This window comes from Hipposideros armiger, unplaced genomic scaffold, assembly GCF_001890085.2.
Source record: "Hipposideros armiger isolate ML-2016 unplaced genomic scaffold, ASM189008v1 scaffold_372, whole genome shotgun sequence".
Taxonomy (NCBI): Eukaryota; Metazoa; Chordata; class Mammalia; order Chiroptera; family Hipposideridae; genus Hipposideros; species Hipposideros armiger.
The window spans coordinates 1,510,132-1,519,687 of record NW_017731722.1 but is presented as its reverse complement, the minus strand read 5'-3'; the positions used below and the strand labels follow the sequence as shown (position 1 = coordinate 1,519,687).

Genomic DNA, 9,556 nt, shown 5'->3' with positions numbered 1-9,556 from the left:
CAGGGGCTGCAGCCTACGCCATTGCCAGAGACTCACAGCAGCCCAGCTCCAGGTTGAGCTGTTGTTCAGCATCTTCGTTGTAGAGAGCAGTGTTACTGGCCCTCATATGTGGGATCCGAACTGGGCCCCTCTGGCGTCCCAAGCCAGCTCTTAACCAACGCCACTTGGCCAGCCCAAAACTTCACTTCTTTAAAGTGACTTTTTGTCTTTTCCTACTCCTTGATTCAAACTGGCATTGTCTAGTCTAATAGCACCATGACTCACTTGCTTCTTTTCTTTCCTTATCCTTCTACCTTTGCAGGACCACTCCCTTAATCATTAAGCCCTTAGGACATCAGATTTCAGTCAACATCAGTCTTAGGAACAAAGCCTCAGGTCTGTTGACCACAGAAACACAGTTTTCGTCAAAGTAAAGATAACATCTTGACTTCAGTTGTGTTTCAGCTCCAGACCCAAGAAGGCAGAACGACTCCACTGGGCCACATCCCCTCGAAACCAGAGAGAACAACACCAGGACTGAAATCAGGACCTGACACAATCAATGGTCAGCTGCCTCCTACCCTAGCCCCAACCAATCAGTAGAGCCTGTGACTCCAACTCCCTTAGCTACCATGACTAGTGACTTTCCCCCTATATAACCTATCCCCTAGAGGCCATCATGGAGCCAGGTCTTTGAGCACTAGCTTGCCTGTGTCACCAAGCTTGGCACCATTTCCTTAAATAATAAAGCTTTATTTTCTTTGCTGCAAACCCCTGTTCATTTAGATGTGCACAGGCAAGTGAACCCCCTTTAGTTCAGTAACATTACCACTGTATCAATCCTCAGCCTATATTCTGTCTCCTTAACAGCACAAAGATATTTTTTATGAATGCACACAATTGGTGGACATACAAAGTGGAATAATCTGTGTATCATATAAAAATATGGGAAGCCACAATAGAGATGATATTGTTCATGGATACATCAGAAATTAATTATTGGACATGTCTATTTGCACCAATGCTATACATTGTAAATGGTGCTTTCACTTTCTTAATATTGGTCTTCAGAAATTCATTTTATTATGAATTCCCTAAATAGAGGCATCTCTCAGCTGATGTTTACCATTTCGTGCTACATGAAGCACTGGCATCTCGCTTCAAGACAGGAGGTAGCAGGAATAAATACAGCACCAGCTACAGTTCCTCTGGATCAGATATGTGAATGTTGTGAGCATTGTAAGGGGTAGCGTGGGTGACACAGAATTTCACAAAAGTGCCTACACAAAGAGCAGCCCTTTTTCAGAAGGCACAGAAGACACCATTTTGTCTAATTTCAAAGCGGTTCACAACCTTCAACAGTTTTCCAGTTGAAGTTTTCAGACAAAGTTTTTATGTTATGCAAATCTGGTAGGATACAATGAATTTTTAGCAGGGCAATTTCATTTCTAGACAGTGGGAGGGGAAATAGAAAAGGGCACAAGTAGAAGGAAACAGAAAAGGGCATAATTCTATTGAGCTGTAAATATCTCTGAATTCTCTTAAGGAGTAAATTAAAGTGAGAATAGCCTTTACATATAGTCACATAGACACTGATAGTCATTAAACTAATGCCTGTATAAAAGAAATCTCCATTCTTAGGCTACTTCAAGGAGACCCATATTTGTCCAGAGGGTTTGGTGACAAGGGGTTCAGGGTAAAGGTAGGTCGTAAATCCCACTCCATTTTTTTTTGTGGAAACATATGAGAAACGAGCAGTGGACTTGCTACTGAGGAAGCCCTGACCACTGAGCTGACCTCTTGGGACTCTGATTGGCCTGACTATGAATGTGTCAATCACAAGGATGTATACAGCACTATAGCTTTTGTTGGGAGGTTATAAGTGATCTTTGGCTTTTTTTGCCTTTTTTTTTTTTTTTTTTTGGCAAGCCAGAGTGAGCCATCTAAGTGAGAGCTGGCTTTCAACATTGTAAGCTGACATTTCCCCAAATTTATTGTCATTACATTTTGGGGTGCACCTTTTAGAATTCCCTTCAACCCCAATGGCACAATCTTTTCTATATCATGAATACTATCAATCTTCATCCTTTAAGGGGAGGTTTTATTTTATTCTATTTTATTTTATGTATGTATTTGTTTTTATTGTGGTAAAATACACATAACATAAAATTTGCCATTTTAAATTGTACAATTTAGTGGTGTTTAGTACGTTCACAATGTTGTGCAACCATCACCACGATCTATTTCTAGAACATTTTTCCCATCTAAAAAGGAAACCCCCTGCTCCTTAAATAGTGACTCCACATTATGCCCTCCCCTAGACACTGATAACCACTAATCTGCTTTCTATCTTTATGGATTTGTCTATTCTGGATATTTCACATAAATGGAACCACACAATATGTGTCCTTTTGTGTCTGGTTTTTTTCACTTGTACTGTTTTCGAAGATCACCCATGTCCTATCTGTACTTAGTGTGAAGCAAAAGGAAGTCATATAGAGCTTAGTCTGGTCAATTAGCTGGATACGTACTCTTTGAAAAAAGTTTAAGTGACGCTATAAAGTAATTAGATTAATTTTCCTATATGTCTCATGTTTTATTTTTATGACCTTGAATATATAGGTTCTACTTACATGAACACACACACACACACACACATCAAATAACCACCACAGTACATAATTACTTATACTCAGAATATGAGTTTTGCTGGATTACTACTGTGGATGAAAAAGGGGTTCTATGGAAAACAAACTTAAAGGGTGATCTGATGATAAACTCCTAATTGGGCAGGTCACGGTGGGTTAGTCACACCCCAGACCTACAACTTCTTTAGCGAAAGGTTCCTACGCCAGTCCCTGTCCATTGTTCCTGTGTACCTAAGGTTAACAAACCTTTAAAATGCCAGAAGTAATTCCCCTCCAAGACGTAACCACCCTCAAGAGAGCACGTATGCTTAACTATCTTGTGATACAATTCCTGCTTTGCCTTCTCCCATTTTCCCTTTTTTCTCCCCTCTTCCTTTTTTTTTTTAAACATCACTAAAACTATGATACCCCCTAATGAATGGTGTGAGGTATCTGGGTATCTGCAAATCAGATCTTAGGTGACTGTAAAGCAAAGCACTCAAAATTAGGCTTTTGTAGTCTCTCTTTGTAACACCCTTCCCTTTTAATTCTCCACTTTCCAAGTTCTCCCATGAAGGTGAACTACCTAGCTCATAAAATAAATTGACTCTAAAATAATCATGGCTTAATGAACTTAACAACTAATGAAGAATCTTTGCTTAATTCTACCAAATGAACTGACTTTTGATCTAGAAGTGGAGAGAGAAATGTTAACGAAAGAATCCTTCCTTGTCCTCTCAAATTATACCACATGGACCAGTGTGGTTCCCAAACTTTTCAATGTGTCTAAAAATCACTGGGATATATATAAAACATGTAAATTCCTAGACCCCAGAGATTCTAATTTATTCTGGGGAGGATCAGAAATCTAAATTTTTAATAACTATCCTAGGTCAGTGGTACTCAAACTTTAGTGTGCATCAGAATCACCCTGAGTGCTTGTGAAAACAGTTTTCTAGACTCCACTCTGAGTTTTTTATTCAGTAGATGTAGAATGGGGCCTGAGAATGTATCTAACAAGATCCCAGGTAATGTTTTTTTTTGTTTTTTTTTTGTAAGAGTGATGCAGTTATTTATTTTTTATTTATTTTTTATTTTTTTATTTTTANTTTTTTTTATTGTTAGTTTCAGGTGTACAGAACAATGCAATAGTTACCCTTTTCACCCTCACAAAGTAACAACCCCCCTCCCCCCATGTATTGCCCTCCCACCCCCGATATCATGCTTATCTATTACAATTCCATTGAATCCATTCCTCTTAACATTACGCTGGAGTGAAGATCTGGAATGGTCTTGGAACAGCTTTACCCTGGCTGAACTGTTGGCAACCTACCCATGGCTTTTTTTTTAATTGATTTATCCAAACTTTGAAGTATGTCTTTTAAACTGTTGCCATTGCCTTGTCTGTTTCTCTGAGGCTAGAGTGCTGGTGGGTAAGGGTGAAGGGATTGAATGTTTTCTCTGTCAATCATCCTAGGGTGAGAGATGAGAGCAGCCTGGGAATGAACTGGGAGAGGGAAGACTTCTCCCGAGTTATAGACAACGTGTAAAAACTCCACAATGGGAAGATGCCTGTGACATAGAACAGTCTCTGACACCCAGTATCAATTTATTTATATTTAATATTAATGGAAGATCCTGTGAGTAGTGGCAGCTGGGTTACAAGCTCCTTTCTGCATTGTGCTTGGATTATCCCTAAACCTTCAGTTAAGTGTTAAGTGTTAGAGTGGGCTTGGCTGTGCTACAGAGAATTAAGGGAATGCTATGTGCACACGGCTAGTAGGATGCAAAAAATAGAGCAGCAGCAGCAACAGCAGCATGAAACAACATTTAAAGGACATCAAGCAATAAATTGTGTACAGCTGAAACTAATTTTTAAAAAATTTTTATTTCACAATAAAAAAATAAAAATAAAATTTAAAAAAAGAGAGAGAAATTGTGGGATATGGAACTACAACATCTAGATCAGTTTGACTAGTCAATTGATCAGTGACCATCTGGACAGGCTGTGGAACATAGAAGTGCTGCTTGGAGATTTATAGAAATTATTCAGGAAGCAACTCTAGTAAAAGAACAGATTTCTCAACTCTCTTTGCAGGCTATTGCCATTGTTTTGGGTAGTATTAATAGAAAAGCAAGTGTCTTTTACAGTGTAAGGGAACTTGGATTCCATTCTTTAAATTCATGTTGTCTTTTCTACAAAATCACTAGCCTATTGATAATAAGGATTGCATATTCGTTATCTTTTCACCATTAGTTTCTAGCACAGTGCCTGGAACATGTTAGATGTTCAAAAACTGTTTGTTGAGTTAGACTTGCATAATGTGTTTCACAATATTGTGTTCAACCTGATGGTGTTGACCTTAGTCAATAGTCTTATTTAAAACTAGTTATGAGAAAGACACTAAAATAGAATTAGTAAGATGCCTTGGTCTTCTTCACTGAAGGCTATTGCTGTAACTTTCAAATTGGAAAATATGTTTTAAGCACATATTCCTGCAAAAAGCTACACGATCATCACATATTGCCAAAGAATCAGGAAGCCAGAAGGGACTTGAAGGCCACGTAGTTACCTCTCTTTATGTAGAGGAAATTGAAGCCCAGAGTGATAAAGTAACTTGCCCAGTGTCACACACCTCACCAATGGTGGAGTCAAGGCTAGGCTGCACCTGTTCTGATCCATATACACATCATTCATGGGTCCATGAGTAGGTGGGAAATTGATAAAATATATTTGCATCTTATGTTCAAACAATACTCTTAAACAATAGTTGGTATAGAGATTTTTTTTTTAAACTATCATGCTCTTGTTGACGTAAGAATGTCTAAACCTGTAGAAAATTTTTATGAGTTTATTTGAGCCAAACAGAAGATATGCCTGGAAGCAAGATCTCAACAGACTGAGAAAAATGCTTCCAAGAAATGACAGTTTGTGGCTTCTTTTATGCATTTGGAATTCAGGAAGGAATGTAAGGAAGATTACATGAGAGTGGGAGAAAGCAAGGCAGGGATCAAATTACAGGAGAGTTAAGATTATGTGTTCTCCTGAGGGTGGTCATGCTTTAGGAGGGGTTGGAAAGGACTGTCAGGCTTTGAAAGGAGGAGTCTGAAAAGAGGTATTTCAAAGGTATGTTATCCTAGATGCACAGAAACAATGGACAGGGCTTGCTTCCAGCAAGGATAAGCCTTCTACTAAAGAAGTTATAAGCCTAGACATGACTACACACTGCAACCTGCCCAGTTAGGAGTTTATGACCAGATTATTCTGTGAGGTTAATTTCTGTAGAACCCCTTTCTTGTCCACAATTAAAAGTCCTAAAATAGTGATTCTCAAACCTATGCAAAGGCTCCACCCCAACTAAGTGGGGCTCAGGCATTGGTATTTTTTTTAAAGTTTCCCCCAAATGATTCTAATTGCAGTCACAATTTTATTCAATGTTCTTATCCATTTTTCAATCCTTTTGTCCATATCTTCCCAACTTCTCCCTCACACCCTACTCTACAATTAACTATGAGACACCGAGAATGTACATTTGGGTTTCACTAATGACCAGTGGGAACTGCCTAAATCAGTGAAGTTCAAGGTTAAAAAGTATTTAATTTACATTAAACACAAAAGACATCACAATATTGCATTAGTTTAGAGAATGGGTTTTCATAGAATCACATGATCAACAAGAAGCATATAATATATACCTCATCCACCAGAGAAATCTTTACCTATAGATGCATGTCTTTGTTCAAAGTCTCTAAGGAGAAGTATTTCATATTTTCTTTTGTTATTTTTAGCCTCACTGCTAAGAATGTTCTTTATTTAACCAATTTAATTGAAGCTAGTGTCTTCAGTGGAAACCGAGAACAATGAATAGATTGTTTACTTTTGTTTAATTGTGAAGACTCACAAATTCTCAACTTAGGCTTCTTTTCTTCAGGCTAATAATAAATAACCTGTCATTATGGCCTATATTTTACAACCATTTATATTTTCGACTCTTCTTCTCTGAACATAATTAGACCACTGTATAATAAATTAGTTATTTACCTTTCCTTTAACATGCCATCTAAAGATGAAAAATGCAGTGAGGTCATATTTTTAAGTACCATTACATTCACACTCAAGTACTTTTCCATTTTTTCCCTTATTTTTCAATCTTAAGACATAAAATATAGTCACTGGGTCTTAAATTATAATTACCTTGTCTTGTATCTGAAAGCAGAATGCAAACATAAAACTTTCTTCTTTTGGTAATTTCTGTAATTTATACACACCATTAATAAGGCTTTGGGTTTAATTCAAATGTACAGATTGCACCCTTAATGCCATAAACATACACTTTTCCCAGAGAAAATCATCACTGAAGCACCAACTCAGATAACAGAATTAGTCATTAACTCTTCAGGCAGCCTTTACATTTTCCTTATGTAATGTTGTCTATGCTCATCGAAATATTGTGCCATTTTTTATCAACTAGTTAAGATTTCATTGTATAAACAGTAACTGAATATATTCATGTCAAAGATAATCATTCCTTTAAAAGGTTTCTTTGTCAGGTATTCATTAAAGTAGTTTTCACATCAAAATGGTAGTCACTAATATAAGGCAAACATCTTAACCATTTGGTAGGTTTGTGTTGGTTTTTTTTAATTTGATTTTATTAGTATAAACGTGCAAAAACTTCACTTTTTTTTTTTAAGATTTTTATTGGGGAATTGGGGGATGGGAACAGCGCTGGGGAACTAAGGGAAGGGGAACAGACAAGTTGCTGTCCTTTTGTTTCTTCAGTCTAGTTGTGGAGGATATTGCTTCACTGGCCCAAGTTGGCACCATCATTGTGCTCTTCCCAGGTGAGGCAGATCAGTCGCCGGCTTCTGGATGGCCACTCACGGCGGCTGCTGGCCGCTCACGCTGGCTGCTGGCTACACACGGTAGCCCATGGCAACCCACTGAAGCAGGGGCTGCAGCCTACGCCATTGCCAGAGACTCACAGCAGCCCAGCTCCAGGTTGAGCTGTTGTTCAGCATCTTCGTTGTAGAGAGCAGTGTTACTGGCCCTCATATGTGGGATCCGAACTGGGCCCCTCTGGCGTCCCAAGCCAGCTCTTAACCAACGCCACTTGGCCAGCCCAAAACTTCACTTCTTTAAAGTGACTTTTTGTCTTTTCCTACTCCTTGATTCAAACTGGCATTGTCTAGTCTAATAGCACCATGACTCACTTGCTTCTTTTCTTTCCTTATCCTTCTACCTTTGCAGGACCACTCCCTTAATCATTAAGCCCTTAGGACATCAGATTTCAGTCAACATCAGTCTTAGGAACAAAGCCTCAGGTCTGTTGACCACAGAAACACAGTTTTCGTCAAAGTAAAGATAACATCTTGACTTCAGTTGTGTTTCAGCTCCAGACCCAAGAAGGCAGAACGACTCCACTGGGCCACATCCCCTCGAAACCAGAGAGAACAACACCAGGACTGAAATCAGGACCTGACACAATCAATGGTCAGCTGCCTCCTACCCTAGCCCCAACCAATCAGTAGAGCCTGTGACTCCAACTCCCTTAGCTACCATGACTAGTGACTTTCCCCCTATATAACCTATCCCCTAGAGGCCATCATGGAGCCAGGTCTTTGAGCACTAGCTTGCCTGTGTCACCAAGCTTGGCACCATTTCCTTAAATAATAAAGCTTTATTTTCTTTGCTGCAAACCCCTGTTCATTTAGATGTGCACAGGCAAGTGAACCCCCTTTAGTTCAGTAACATTACCACTGTATCAATCCTCAGCCTATATTCTGTCTCCTTAACAGCACAAAGATATTTTTTATGAATGCACACAATTGGTGGACATACAAAGTGGAATAATCTGTGTATCATATAAAAATATGGGAAGCCACAATAGAGATGATATTGTTCATGGATACATCAGAAATTAATTATTGGACATGTCTATTTGCACCAATGCTATACATTGTAAATGGTGCTTTCACTTTCTTAATATTGGTCTTCAGAAATTCATTTTATTATGAATTCCCTAAATAGAGGCATCTCTCAGCTGATGTTTACCATTTCGTGCTACATGAAGCACTGGCATCTCGCTTCAAGACAGGAGGTAGCAGGAATAAATACAGCACCAGCTACAGTTCCTCTGGATCAGATATGTGAATGTTGTGAGCATTGTAAGGGGTAGCGTGGGTGACACAGAATTTCACAAAAGTGCCTACACAAAGAGCAGCCCTTTTTCAGAAGGCACAGAAGACACCATTTTGTCTAATTTCAAAGCGGTTCACAACCTTCAACAGTTTTCCAGTTGAAGTTTTCAGACAAAGTTTTTATGTTATGCAAATCTGGTAGGATACAATGAATTTTTAGCAGGGCAATTTCATTTCTAGACAGTGGGAGGGGAAATAGAAAAGGGCACAAGTAGAAGGAAACAGAAAAGGGCATAATTCTATTGAGCTGTAAATATCTCTGAATTCTCTTAAGGAGTAAATTAAAGTGAGAATAGCCTTTACATATAGTCACATAGACACTGATAGTCATTAAACTAATGCCTGTATAAAAGAAATCTCCATTCTTAGGCTACTTCAAGGAGACCCATATTTGTCCAGAGGGTTTGGTGACAAGGGGTTCAGGGTAAAGGTAGGTCGTAAATCCCACTCCATTTTTTTTTGTGGAAACATATGAGAAACGAGCAGTGGACTTGCTACTGAGGAAGCCCTGACCACTGAGCTGACCTCTTGGGACTCTGATTGGCCTGACTATGAATGTGTCAATCACAAGGATGTATACAGCACTATAGCTTTTGTTGGGAGGTTATAAGTGATCTTTGGCTTTGTTTGCCTTTTTTTTTTTTTTTTTTTTTTAAGCCAGAGTGAGCCATCTAAGTGAGAGCTGGCTTTCAACATTGTAAGCTGACATTTCCCCAAATTTATTGTCATTACATTTTGGGGTGCACCTT

General features: G+C 38.7%; 1 protein-coding gene across 1 annotated transcript in view; it reads right to left on the bottom strand.

The window, feature by feature from the left end:
- The window catches only part of LOC109393277 (serine protease 58-like), a 118,393-nt gene that overhangs the window by 46,471 nt on the left and 62,366 nt on the right, over positions 1–9,556 (bottom strand). The window lies entirely within an intron of this gene.